Genomic DNA, 15753 nt, shown 5'->3' with positions numbered 1-15753 from the left:
TTTCTGAATAATATGGTTTAGTTACATTTCAGTATTTACCTTCTAAAATATGTCCATAGTCTTTCAGGACATGGGTTTCAGCAAAAAAAAAAAAAAAAAAAAAAAAAAAAAAAATTACATTTCCAATAAAATTCAATGCTGACAATTTGAACATTTTATGTAATGGTGAAAGAAGTTCAGAACTGTGTTGAAGATTAAAAATATTAAAGTATGTGCAACCGAGCAGAAATATTTGGAGACTGTTGATCTATTATTGTTTTTTAAAAAAGTAGTTTGGCTTCTTTAAACCTCACAATTCAAAGACCAGATTAACTTTGTCTCTTTTGTTGTAAAAAAGACAATTTATAAAACCATTAACTTCTAAAATTGTGGTATAATATAATTTTTTAATAGATAAAGCTTTTTTTTATTTCAAGGAGTATCTATATAATCATAGAGGCCTCTATGTACAGACACAAGAGGGAGTTTTATGTCTTGGTGTCTTCCTCCTTGGACAGAGTCTTGATGTGCTCCTCCTTGGCCTGGAGGGCTCCTCATAGAGCTAGTTTTCCACCTTGGTCTCAGCCTGGTCAGCCAGAAGCTTCTTGTTGGCCTTATCTGCCTTCAGCTTGTGGATATGTTCCATGAGGATTCACTTGTTATTGAACACATTGCCCTTTGCCTTCAGGTAGAGTCTGTGATACATGTGGTGGTCAATCTTAGATCCACAGAATCTCTGAGTAGCCTACACAGAATCTGTATCCTCTGCACCCAGGTGACCTTCCCCCTTCATTGGAGCACTAGCTGTTCTCTTCTGCTTACCTATGTCCACATGCCTGTGCCTCTGGCGAGCCAAGGTATTGTTTTGGCATGGAGCCCCAGAATGAACAGAAACTAGTTTGTGGATGATCAGCCTATCTTTGATCAGCTTCCAGATCTGCTGATTAAAGTTGGCATTTGAGAGTCCATTGGTCTCATTGAGATCCAACCAGACCTTCTTTTTGCCACAGCAGAGGACACTGGAGGCAAGTCTCTTATGAAGCCTGAGTGTCCTCCTGGCTGCTCCTGTAGCCATGAAAGTAAAGAGCCCAATATAGTTTGAAGCTTTTCATAATATATATATATATATATATATATATATATATATATATATATATATATATATATATATATGTTTTAAACATTAAATACTTGTAATTTGTTACATGTATATAATGTACCCGTATATTCACAAAATTGTCTTCATTTGTTAACAGTGCACAAATGGTTACATAATACAGAGATCATGTTTACTTAAGCTTGTTAGCTTGCTTCTGAAGAGTTCATGAATCATGTTAGTTTTTCATCTTTCACATTTGACCAAACATCCTGAATGCAATCCATGAATCTCTCTCTCTCTCTCTGTCTCTCTCCATATATATATAATGTATATAGTATTTACATATATAAAATATATTATATGTATATTATTTAAATATAAAATATTTATAAAAGTATAATGTAATATATTCTTGGGGATGCAAATCAAGTCAAGATGGCGCCTGGCAATTTGCCAGGAGGAGTGGTTTGTGAAGCAATGCCAGTGAGCCATTAAGATGATGAGGATTCCTTATTGGCTAACTGCTGTATCTATATGATGTTAATTAAGTTAAGCTGTGTGTAGTTAGTTAAGTATATATACCTCTGCTGTCCAGCAGAGAAGCGGCTCCTGCTACCTTGGGTGCCTGCTACTTTGAGTTCCCGCTCAGTTCCCGATGAGTTCACTTACAATAAAGTACTTCCCACTTCAACCTTCAAGTTGTTTGCACCTCTCGGTTATTTTGCCCAGCTGGACTGCAGCAATATATATATATATATATATATATATATATATATATATATATATATATATATATATATATATATATATATATTATTTAAATATAAAATATTTAAATAAATATAATACAAAACACAAAAGCCAAATCTGGCCTACAACTTATTGTTTTTCTTTTGTTTTTTCCAGCAGGGGATACTGGGGTTTAAGCTTAGGGGCACAGGACCACTGAGCCACATACCCAGCCTTATTTTGTATTTTTTATAGAGACAGGGTCTCAGTGAGTTGTTTAGCACCTTGCTTTTGCTGAACCTGGCATTGAGGATCATGAGATCCTCCTGCCTTAGCCTCACAAGTGAATGCAAATAAGATTGTATTGTAACACAATCACACTCATTTATTTTATAAGTTGTCTGTAATTGCTTTCCTGCTACAACACCAGAGTTGAGTTGCTGGGACAGAGACCTATAAGTCTTCAAAACCTAAAGGATTCATTATCTTGTTAAAATAAAAAGTGTGCTGACCCATGGGCTTGATGAATGTGTCATACTGTGGGCTAAATATTTCACTTGCTATTTCAATAAGTGTCTGTTTCATGTTGGGAAATTTCCTCTTCTGGGTTTTGACTAATGTGTTTAAAATAGAATACAATATGAACAAAATAGTCTAAATGTCTATATTAGTATATGCACATTATATTCACTAGTACTGAATATTGCTTTCCATGACTATTTTATAGATGATAATATATATATATATATATATATATATATATATATATATATATATATATATATATATATATATATTTTTTTTTAATGTGTAATTTTTATAAACAATCTTTTTAAGGACTCATGTCTCCTCTGAATTCGTGGTCACTTAAGCTTTATTCAAGCCCAAGAGCCATACACTTTTCAACATTCTGAATCACACCTCCCTTGGCTTTAATACAACTTACAGGAAATTGTATTATAGTTCTTAACATCATTAAAAACTACAGGGATATGAATAGCTCTTTTCTTTGCCCCAAGGCCTTGGGTTCCCCTCACCAACCCCCCATTGTATGAAATACAATAGAATCATATTACTTATAGAAACCTAAAGAGAAAATAATGATAGCTGACATTTACTGAGTTTCCATGGAGCTTCCATGTACATTTTCTCATTTCCTCCACAGAAGAACCTTAAGGAGGAGAGTGGTATATTATCCTTGCTTTACAAATGTGAAAAGAAAGGCTTAATTATGATACTGGCCAAGATCACACAACCCATAACTGACAGAGCTGGAGCTCACAGGTAGAGTTGTTGGATTATCAAGGTCAGGCTCTTAACAACTATCTCACTATTAAATAATAGGAGTGAGTATTTATACACTTTGAAATACCTTCACATGAGGGGACAGATGTTAATTATCTTGATTTAATTATTTGTAAATCATAACATCACTTTATGCCTCATCAATACAGATAATTATAAATTCTAATTTATATATAATATACTATAGTCAGTTTTTAACTAAAAAAAATACTTTCACCTGCCTTTAAACAGGGTAAAATAACAAGCTAGACAATATTATGGAGTTTTTTTAGAGTCTGTAAACAAGTCAGGATGGCGCCTGGCAAATGTTAGAGTCTGTAAACAAGTCTGGATGGCGCCTGGCATTTTGCCATAGGGAGTGGTTTGAGAAGTAACAAAAGCGAGACATTAAGTGTGTAGATTCCTTATTGGTTGACTGCTGTATCTAGTTTATGCTAATTAAGATAACCTGTGTGGAATGTATAAATATCGCTGTGGTCCTACAATAAATGGCTCCTACTCCTTCTGTATCAATGTACACAAGTTGTTTGTCACCCCCCGGTTATTTTGCTGCAGCCAGACTGCGACAGAGTTTCCTGGTAAACTGATTATCTTTGTTTCCCTCACTGACAGACCTCAGTGGGAAGGTCATTTCTTGCTGCCAATCCTTTCTTCTTGCCTAGTCTCCAGAGTGTTTCAAGAAATCATGCTTTTGTGGGGTCTCTGGCATCTCACCCTATTTATAATCCTCAGCCTGTAGACATGTCTCAGTTTATGAGTCTAGTAAACAAGAAAAGGAGCTACTGACTCTCCTGTGAAAATCTGCAAGTGGGCAGAGAGAGCTTACACACAGGATGGGGAAACAGGATTGAGTTCCCCTCGGCCCCTGACCCTCTGAAGTCTTCATGGCGTGTAGACTGAGTGTTGTGGGTAGTGAGAGACTCTCTGAGGGTTGAGATCTCCTCTGGTCATCTGGCTTTGTCACTTAAATACTCAGCTATAAAGATGTAAGGACATTTGAAAATGCTTCTTACAGGGCATATATCTCAAAATTTACAAATACAGAGATAGATGAGGCATGTTTCCCATGATGATCTTTCAGTCCAGACATTAGTTTATTCATTTATTTACTTGAGAAAGTGTACTGCAGCTTTTTTTAGGCCCAGCTAGACTCATGCTGCTTATATCTTTCAACACTGCAGTTTATTCCAGGAACAACTGGGTGGTCCTGTCACATAAAACCTGATAGTGTCACTTCATCTGGGGACTGAGGGATGGCAATCTGAATCCTTCTCAATGGGTAAACAATACGGTGGTGCCCTGATGTAGATCAACATGACCATAATGCAGATGCAGCTGCTGTTTACTAATTCACAATGCACTAGAAATATCACTGAACACAGTGAAACAAGAGAAAGATGTGCAAGGTTATGGGTTTGATCCCTTGCACCAAAAAATTAAAAAAAAAAAAAAACAGACAAGAATGGATGTAGAGATAAAGGCCTTGGAAGGAAGAGATAAAATAAATGAACATTATGAAATGTAATTGAAAATGTAAACACCCAAACTACAAACAACAAAATAATGTGGTAAGATGTTGGCAAATACCAAAATGATCCTAAGTTAAAAGGCAGCACCTAAGAGCTGCCTTGGATTATTGTCACTGGGCCACCTGTTCGTCTCAGGGGAAGGCTAACCACAGGATCCTTTAGACCATCTGATTTTAAAATATGTGTGTCCTCCCAATTCTGAAAATTCTCTTCCAGACCATGTCCTTAAATTACCCAGATGAATCTTCCTGAACTGATACAAATAATATAGGAAGCTGATTAAGCACTTTCCTAAGCAGCCAATTTAAAAAACCAAAACAAGAAACCCAAAATCCCTCCATGGAATTTTTAGCATGTTTACCATCTGAGGACCACCAGCTGGACTCAGTTTGTCCCCTATGCTGAAATAGAGGTGGTCCTGAGTCTTTTCAACCAATGTGAATTGGGGTTTCTGAGCATGATTAAAAAAAAAAAAAAAAAAGCAACTTCGAGAGAAAGTTTTGTCACAGCCCTTTCAATAATCATTGTCCCTGTGTCTCTTACAATAATGCTTGAAATCAGATGGAGTTGACCCAGTGAGAGGCCAGGATTATAGAAATCTGCTTAGAATTGGATTGAGTCCAGCAGAGCTACTGCAGGAGAAATGCGTTCCACAGAGTGCCCTTCAGAGAACCTCTCCTTAGCCAGACTGCAAACCTTTGACATCTTTTCACTTGATACGTGACCACCTGGAATTCATTTAAACATGGCTGTGAATATATGCTCATACATGTTCAGAACATATTACTTTTGCTTCTCTTTTTCCTGGACAACATATGCAGTCTTATGTAGGATTTTGTTATTTGTAACTCTGGGTTAAGAATGAAATGTTGGAGACGAGAGGAGGAAGCAGCCTTGTGCCAGCCAAGCCAGACCAGAAGAGGAAGCCCGGCGCCAAGCCAGACCAGAGGATGAAGCCCGGCCCTGCCCCGTGTGCTAGTCCAGAGGAAGCCCATCAACCCTTAAAACCCATCAAAAGGGGTGTGGCTACCAGCAGGGTTCTTCGGCTGATCCAGGTACCCAGTTTCCAACTCCCCCACCCTTAGCTGCGATAACTCAAAATATTTCCCACAAGTTTTGGGGTTTGTAGCAATCAATGCAAAACAACAATTGTACGGGCACCTGGTTTCTACCTCAGAGACTAGAGTAGGGAAGATACAGGTGGAAGCTCATTTCCTTTCACACTGGCTATACCCACCACCCTGAATACAGAGGCTCAAGCTAGGAATAGACAATGCCACCTACTGGAAGCAAGGAAAACAGTGTTCTGAGAGACTTTTTTTTTCTCTTTGTTTCTTCCTTTTCTTTTCTCTCTTCCACAACTTCAACATATGTGAAACCAAGAACTGTGCATGAACAACCAAATTACCAAAGTAATATAATATAGAGGAATTGCATATATCCCACCTTCCCCCCATTTTTTCTTTATTTATATCTTACTTTCCTTTTCCTTCTCTCTTATTTCTCTTTTCTTCCTTGTTATTTTTTTTTCTTTTTTTTTCATTCGTATTCTCTCTATCCCACTTTCAATCTCCTAACTTTTGCTATGTATACATAGGGTAACTATCTAAATACAGATAGGAGGTTGAGTCTATACATTCTTCCATAAATTACCAGTCTATTGGTTAGAGTTCTCCAAAGGTGCCAAGTTAGTTTAACCTCATACCCTCACTCCTTTCCCTCATCCTTCGCTGAAATTAAGTTTTCTATATGCCACCAGATATGGTATGCCTTTTATGAAACTAATGAATATATTCTTAAGTAATAATTAAAACCAATATCTATAGACTTAGAATCTAACTATAAATGTATTAATAATGAAAACTTATGCTTAGATGATGTACTGTTGATATTGGGAACTGTTAACATTGTCTTTCTCCGCAAAAAGAGGGATTCTGGAGCTATACAAGAACAATACAAATATATAAGGGTAATAACATTAGCACAACAGTTTCACAAAGCTGAAAGAATCATGAGCAGTATGAAAAGACAAGGAAAGAAAGGACTACAAACAATACAGTTCAACGCAACATTAGATGAGGTAATATCTGCAGCTGATGGAATGTCAGACAAAGAGTTCAGGATATACATGCTTCAGATGATCTGGAGTCTCAAGGAAGACATTATACAACAAATTTAGACAATGAAAGATCACTTTGACAATGAATTACATAAACAAATCCAAGAAGCAAAAGATCAACTCTATAGGGAGATAGAGGATATAAAAAACAAACAAACCGAAATCCTGGAAATGCAGGAAACAATAAACCAAATTAAAAACTCAAATGAGAGTATTACCAGCAGAGTAGAACACTTAGAAGATAGAACTTCAGACAACAAAGGCAAAGTTTTTCAACTTGAAAAGAACATAGCTCAGCGAGAATGTTAAGAAATCATGAGCAGAACATCCAATAATTATGGGATAACATAAAGAAACCAAACCTAAGAGTTATTGGGATACAAGAGGGTATAGAGGTCCAAACCAAGGGAATGAGCAATCTATTCAATGAAATAATACTAGAAAACTTCCCAGACTTAAAGAATGAAAAAGTAATCCAAATACCAGAAGCCTACAGGACACCAAATATACAAAATCATAAGAGATCCACACCAAGACAAATAATAATGAAGATGCCCAACATACAGAATAAGGAGAGAATCTTAAAAGCCATAAGAGAGAGAAAGCAGATTACATTTAGGGGTAAACCAATCAGGATAACTGCTGATCTTTCAACACAGATTCTGAAAGCTAGAAGATCCTGGAACAACATATTTCAAATGCTGAAAGAAAAAGGGTTCCAACCAAGAATCATGTATCCAGCGAAATTAAGCTTCAGGATTGAAGATGAAATAAAAATCTTCCATGATAAACAAAAGTTAAAAGAATTTGCAGCTAGAAAACCAGCTCTTCAAAACATCCTTGGCAAAACATTACAGGAAGAGGAAATGAAAAATACCAATGAAAACCAACAGCAGGAGGTAGTACACTAAAGGAAAAACTAATCATAGAGAAAAAACAAATCATGTTAAGTAACATACATAATCAAATATGGCTGGAAATACAAACCATATCTCAATAGTAACCCTAAATGTTAATGGCTTAAATGCACCAATAAAAAGACATAGGCTAGTAGAATGGATTAAAAAATCCAACAATATGCTGCCTACAGGAGACTCATCTGATAGCAAAAGACATACACAGACTGAAGGTGAAATTTGGGAAAAAATATATCACTCATACGGACCCCGGGAGCAAGCAGGGGTGTCCATACTTGTATCAAATAAAATAGACTTCAAGCCAAAGTTAATCAAAAGGGATAAACAAGGACACTACATACTGCTCAAGAGAACCATACACCAACAAGACTTGACGATCATTAATATATATGCCCCCAAACAATGGTGCATATATGTTCATCAAACAAACTCTTCTCAAGTTCAAGAGTCAAATAGACCACAACACAATAATCATGGGAGATTTTAACACACCTCTCTCACCACTGGACAGATCTTCCAAACAAAAGTTGAATAAAGAAACCATAGAGCTCAATAATACAATTAATAATTTAGACTTAATTGATATATACAGAATATACCACCCAACATCAAGTGGATACATTTTCTTCTCAGCAGCACATGGATCCTTCTGAAAAATAGACCATATATTATGTCAAAGGGCAAATCTTAGCAATTACAAAGGAGTAGAGATACTAACATGCATTTTATCTGATCATAATGGAATGAAATTGGAAATCAATAATAAAATGAGAAAGGAAAAATCCTACATCACGTGGAGATTAAACAATATGCTACTGAATGAACAAAGTGTTACAGAAGACATCAAAGAGGAAATTAAAAAATTCTTAGAGGTAAATGAAAACTCAGACACAACATATCAAAATCTCTGGGACACTATGAAATTAGTACTAAGAGGAAAATTCATTTCATGGAATTCATTCCTTAAAAGAAGTAAAAGCCAACAAATAAATGACCTCACACTACACCTCGAAGCCTTAGAAAAAGAAGAACAAATCAGCAGCAAATACAGTAGAAGGCATCGAAACAAAAGAAACAATCGAAAAAATTGACAAAACTAAAAGTTGGTTCTTTGAAAAAATAAATAAGATTGATAGACCACTAGCCACACTAACAAAGAGAAGAAGAGAGAGAACCCAAATTACTAGCTTACGGGATGAAAAAGGCAACATCGCAACAGACAATTCAGAAATACAGAAGATAATTAGAAATTATTTTGAAACCGTATACTCTAATAAAATAGAAGATAGTGAAGGCATTGATAAATTCCTTAAGACATATGCACTACCCAGATTGAGTCAGGATGATATAAACAACCTAAACAGACCAATATCAGGTGAGGAAATAGAAGAAGCCATCAAAAGACTACCAACCAAGAAAAGCCCAGGACCGGATGGATATACAGCAGAGTTTTACAAGAACTTTAAAGAAGAACTAATACCAATACTCTACAATCTATTTCAGGAGATAGAAATGGAGGGAGAACTTCCAAATTCATTCTATGAGGCCAATATCACCCTGATTCCCAAACCAGATAAAGACACCTCAAAGAAAGAAAACTACAGACCAATATCCCTAATGAATTTAGATGCAAAAATACTCAATAAAATTCTGGCAAATCGGATACAAAAACATACCAAAAAGATTGTGCAGCATGATCAAGTAGGATTCATCCCTGGGATGCAAGGCTGGTTCAATATATGGAAATCAATAAATGTTATTCACCACATCAATAGACTTAAAGATAAGAAGCCTATGATCATCTCGATAGATGCAGAAAAAGCATTCAACAAAGTACAGTATCCCTTTATGTACAAAACACTAGAAAAACTAGGGATAACAGGAACTTACCTCAACATTGTAAAAGCTATATACGCTAAGCCTCAGGCTAGCATCATTCTAAATGGAGAAAAACTGAAGGCATTCCCTCTAAAATCTGGAACAAGACAGGGATTCCCTCTCTCACCACTTCTATTCAATATAGTACTCGAAATACTGGCCAGAGCAATTAGACAGACAAAACAAATTAAAGGCATTAAGATAGGAAAAGAAGAACTTAAATTATCACTATTTGCAGATGATATGATCCTATACCTAGAAGACACAAAAGGGTCTACAAAGAAACTACTAGAGCTAATAAATGAATTCAGCAAAGTGGCAGGATATAAAATCAACACACATAAATGAAAGGCATTCCTGTATATCAGCGACAAATCTTCTGAACTGGAAATGAGGAAAACCACCCCATTCACAATATCCTCAAAAAAAAAATAATAAAATACTTGGGAATCAACCTAACAAAAGAGGTGAAAGATTTATACAATGAAAACTACAGAACCCTAAAGAGAGAAATAGAAGAAGATCCTAGAAGATGGAAAAATATACCCTGTTCATGGATAGGCAGAACTAACATCATCAAAATGGCGATGTTACCAAAAGTTCTCTATAGGTTCAATGCAATGCCTATCAAAGCCCCAATGGCATTTCTTGTAGAAATAGATAAAGCAATCATGAAATTCATATGGAAAAATAAAAGACCCAGAATAGCAAAAGCAATTCCAAGCAGGAAGTGTGAATCAGGAGGTATAGCGGTACCAGATTTCAAACTGTACTACAGAGCAATAGTAACAAAAACAGCATGGTACTGCTACCAAATCAGTCGGGTGGACCAATGGTACAGAACAGAGGACACAGAAACCAATCCACAAAATTACAACTATCTTATATTCGATAAAGGGGCTAAAAGCATGCAATGGAGGAAAGATAGCATCTTCAACAAATGGTGCTGGGAAAACTGGAAATCCATATGCAACAAAATGAAACTGAATCCCTTTCTCTCACCCTGCACAAAAGTTAACTCAAAATGCATCAAGGAGCTTTATATCAAATCAGAGAGTTTGCATCTGATAGAAGAAAAAGTTGGCTCTGATCTACATGTTGTGGGGTCGGGCTCCAAATTCCTTAATAGGACACCCATAGCACAAGAGTTAAAAACAAGAATCAACAAATGGGACTTACTTAAACTAAAAAGTTTTTTTCTCAGCAAGAGAAACAATAAGAGAGGTAAATAGGGAGCCTACATCCAGGGAACAAATCTTTACTCCTCACACTTCAGATAGAGCCCTAATATCCAGAGTATACAAAGAACTGAAAAAAATTAGACAATAAGATAACAAATAACCCAATCAACAAATGGGCCAAGGACCTGAACAGACACTTCTCAGAGGAGGATATAAAATCAATCAACCAGTACATGAAAAAATGCTCACCATCTCTAGCAGTCAGAGAAATGCAAATCAATACCACCCTAAGATACCATCTCACTCCAGTAAGATTGCAGCCTTTATGAAGTCAAACAACAACAAGTGCTGGCGATGATGTGGGGAAAAGGGTTCACTTGTACATTGCTGGTGGGATTGCAAATTGGTGCAGCCAATTTGGAAAGCAGTATGGATATTCCTGGGAAAGCTGGGAATGGAACCACCATTTGACCCAGCTCTTGCCCTTCTGGACTATTCCCTGAAGAACTTAAAAGAGCGTACTATCGGGATACTGCTGCATCGATGTTCATAGCAGCACAATTCCAAATGGCTAGACTGTGGAACCAACTTAGATGCCCTTCAATAGATGAATGGATTAAGAAAATGTAGCATTTATACACAATGGAGTATTACTCTGCACTAAAAAATGACAAATTCATGGAATTTGCAGGAAAATGGATGGCATTACAGCAGATTATGCTAAGTGAAGCTAGCCAATCCCTAAAAAAAAAATTGCCAAATGTCTTCTTTGATATAAGGAGAGCAACTAAAAACAGAGCAGGGAGGAAGAGCATGAGAAAAAGATTAACACTAAACAGGGATGAGAGGTGGGAGGGAAAGGGAGAGAGAAGGGAAATTGCATGGAAATGGAAGGATACCCTCATTGTTATACAAAATTACATATAAGAGGAAATGAGGGGAAATGGAAAAAAATCAAGGGAGAGAAATGAATTACAGTAGATGGGGTAGAGAGAGAAGATGGGAGGGGAGTGGTGGGGAGGGGGGATAGTGGAGGATAGGAAATATAGTAGAATACAACAGTCAGTCCTGGGTGGAGCCTGAACTCTGGCAGGAGTACTCTGCCAGTGGGTGGAGTCAATCCTGGGTCAAGCCAGAGCTTCAGCGCCAGTCTGCTGGTGTCTGAATGGACCTGGGCCACTCTGGGCCTAGGCTCCCGCACAGTGGTCTGCTGGTGAGCAGAGGCAGTCCTGGCCCCAGTCTCAGCCTCAACAGTGGTCGGCTGCTGGTAGGATGGACCCATACCTCAACTCAGCCCCTGGACTTCCTGCGCCCAAGCACAAATTCCACTGGAGGCTTTGCTCTACTCAGGACTTCCTGTGTCCACCAGTGGACACATGCAGAAATTCATCCCCAGCCCAGATGAGCCCTGACAGCAAGCTGGTGAGCACGGTTCAAGGTACACCTGTTTCTATTCCACCGCCAGCTGACCCCAACCAGAACTCAATCCAGACTCAGGACTGCCTCTGTCCACAGGGAGACACCCTCCAGTGTTCAAGCACAGCCCAGATCTGACTTGCAGACCTGCACCTGAGCCTGGGCCAGGGTAGACCTGATTTATTCCTGCCTCTGGCAGACCTCTGCCTGAGCTTACACTCTGCCCAATACCACCTCTACCTATGAGAAAACCCTCCCCACCCCCTCTCCACCACCCCCTGTCAGAAGCTCAGGAAGGGCTCAGGTTATCTACACCCACCCCCAGATCCCTGCCAAAGCTCTTGCCCAGGCCAGGACCACCTCTGCTCACCAGTAGACACCTGCTGGAGCAAGGGATCAGCCCAGTTCATACTAGTACACCTGTGAGAGTCCAGATCCAGCATAGATCCTTGTCCATCCTGCCACCGGCTGACCCCTGCCAGCGCTCAGGCTCCGCCCTGTCTCACCATGCAGAAGTACAAGGGTGCCTGGGCACTTGTTAACCTGAAGTTCATCCCACCTCCATCAGATCCCTGCTGGAGCTTAAGTTCGTCTCAGGACAGCCTGGATGACCCTTGTGGGAGCCCTGGCAAGGGTAGACCCGGATCCATCCTGTGACTCACAGACCCCCTTGGGCCTCAAACTCTGCCCAGGAGCTTTCTTTGTAGAAAATGTTCCAAGGCCTCTTTAGAATTTACTGCACTTCAATTTATTTATGTCTTGTTAGAATTTAGTCAGAATATTCAAGAAGGGAGAGGCCCCCTTAACTAAGTCAAGGCTATGGCAGTGTGGCCTGGAAACCCACTGCATAGCTCTCTAGAACCACTTCTTCTGCATCCCTCCAATGTTAGACCTGGTGATTGACAGGTCCCCATCCCCCACCCCTGGCAACCCTCCTAATACTCTCTGTGTCTATGAGTTGGACCATCTTTGGGACCTGATGTGGGTGGAGTCCCGCAGTGTTCTTTGTGGAACTGCCTATTTACAATAGCATCAGAAATCACAAAATAATCAGGAAGAAACTTAACTAAGCAAATAAAAGTCTGCACATTCAAAACTACAAAATATTCATTGGATGATTTTAAAAAGATACAAATGCCAAAGCATCTTATGGTCATAAGTTAGGAGATTTAATGCTGTTGAAATATTCCCACTAACACAGCCATCTATGAATTGTATGCAATTCCTATTAAAGTCCCAATTGCACTATGGTTTATAGAAAGAGAACTTAATGATTCTAAAATTCATAAAAAAAAAAAACCTCAAAAGAACTCAAACAGCCAAAAAGAGAAAACAAATAAACTCAAACCTTGGACAGGAACAGGAGTAGAGGGATCACATTTTCTGATCACAAAGCTACAGCAATTGAAATGCCATGGTACTGGCATAAAACAGACCTAGAGATGCACAGAAAAGCACAGAGAGCCCAGTAGTAAATCCATGTCCATATAGATAGATGATCTTCAACATGGGGGCTAAGAATACACAAGGTATTGGAAAACTGGGCACCCACATGCCAAAGATTGAAAGAAGATGCTTATCTTATGACATATGAAAATCACTTCAAAATGGGTGAAAGACTCAACTGTGAGACCTATGGCTTTAAACTTCTTAGAAAAAAAAAAACAGGAGGAAAAAAAAAAACCTTCATTGGGCAGTCATGATAATTAAATCTTTTCATTTTGATACAACATCAATAGCACGGACAACAAAAACAAGAATAGATAGTGGACACCATCAACCAATAATGCACAAGGGGACAAACAAAGAAATGTAGGGCAGAAAACAACCTGAAGATGGGAGGAACCCCTTGCAAACTCTTAATTTCCAAAATATAAAAGAATGTCCTAGAGTCTAATAGCAATAAAAGTTAATAATCCAATGAAACCATGGGCTAAGGAATGGAAAGGACAACTCTACAAAGAGATCTTTCTTTTTATGAGCCTAAGAAGCCCCCAGGAAAGGCATGGGTGTGAGCAGAGAAATGGTGCTCAGTTCCTTTCCCAGGGACCTGGGGTCTGATCCCCAGTTGGTGGACACCTTGACTACAATGATCGATTTCATGGTAAAATTTAACAACTTACCACAATGACTACAAACATATTATTTAAATTGAAATTCTTGTGCTAAGGTAAGCATGCACTTTAAATTTTGGTATATGTTCTGAAACTTCTCTGTAGAAGGCTTATGGCAATTTTGCATTACAATTATGAGAGCATGGGCTGGGGATGTGGCTCAAGTGGTAGCACTCTTGCCTGGCATGCGTGCGGCCCGGGTTCGATCCTCAGCACCACATACAAATAAAGATGTTGTGTCCGCCAAAAACTAAATAATAAATATTAAAAATTCTCTCTCTCTCTCTCCCTCCTCTCTCTCTCTCTCTCTCTAAAAAAAAAAAACAATTATGAGAGCATATCAATTCCACTTTCCAACACTGTCAATATTAGGTTTTCTAATTCTCTTTTTTTCTGTGTATTTGATAAGCACACACACACAGAAACTTTATATTTTCTTTGGATTCCTATCCTGACATGGAATGTCATCTCAACTGTTTGGTATGTCATCTTTTATAAATGCCCTGTATTTGGCATTTCCCATTTTTATTGGGCTGTTTCATTTTATTGACTTGTATGAGCTCGGTATATGATTAACCTCTGGTGAGCTGTGTAGGCACCCACAGGAACATCACCAAAATTCTGTTTTCAAGCAACTTTGAACAGTTTTGCTTCATGCAGAGAGCCCTTTGCCAACTTGGGAATTCTGGTTCTACTTCTAAATTTCCACTGTGAAGTCAAATTTTTTTCAGATATGATATTCTGGTGAATTTGGTTAATATTGGTGAGAAGTCAGAGAAGATATTTTCAATATTTTCCAATCATGTTTTATTTTTACATGGATAACATTTGGCCACCCAAATCATGCTTAAGTATTATAAGTCTCTTGAATTGTTGAATTGAGAATAAAGTAAAAAAAATAGAGAATGAAGCTCTTCTGAAAGTAAATGCAAATTATATCAGGTATATGAATAAACTATTTTTAATTATTCATTTTTTGGTTTTGGCTATTTGTTTCTTGTTGAGCCCCTTGGGAGTTTCCCATGGGTGTGATGGACACTCACCTAATCTGGGCCACAAAAGCCATGCTGGTCAGCAAGGATGATCTATCTGGGCCAAGCCTGTGCTCTGGTGAGTGTCTGCAGGTGGTGGGATGGATCCAGAGATACCCTGTGCACAGGCTCCTGTGCATGTCAGTAAAGCAGATCTCGGAGGAGCAAGAGCTCCAGTGGGGGTCTCCATGTGGCAGGATGGCCCTGGGCTTACCCTGGGCTCTGGCTCCTCCTGCACAGGTGAGCAAGGCAGATCTGCACTGTGTATGAACTCTGGAAGACGTCTGCCTGAGGGCAGAGGGGATCCTGGGCAGTTGCTAAGCTCCAGTCAGGATATCCTGGTGGCCGGATAAATCAGGCCTAACATATTCCGGGGCTCACCTTCAAGTCTGCAAGGCAGATCTGGGCAGAGCCTGAGCTCAGGCTGTGGTCCGCGGGTGGAGGGAAGAAACAGGG

At 38.6% G+C, this 15753-nt stretch overlaps 1 pseudogene; it reads right to left on the bottom strand.

Moving 5' to 3' along the window:
* Window positions 1-467: 467 nt before the first annotated feature.
* Window positions 468-1054, bottom strand: LOC124096144 (large ribosomal subunit protein eL19-like; annotated as a pseudogene).
* Window positions 1055-15753: the final 14699 nt, after the last annotated feature.

Source organism: Marmota monax, unplaced genomic scaffold, assembly GCF_021218885.2.
Source record: "Marmota monax isolate L192 unplaced genomic scaffold, Marmota_monax_Labrador192_F-V1.1 WCK01_AAM20220418_F8-fsc01258, whole genome shotgun sequence".
Taxonomy (NCBI): Eukaryota; Metazoa; Chordata; class Mammalia; order Rodentia; family Sciuridae; genus Marmota; species Marmota monax.
The sequence above is the reverse complement of the archived record's forward strand: the minus strand, read 5'-3'. Positions and strand labels throughout refer to the sequence as shown.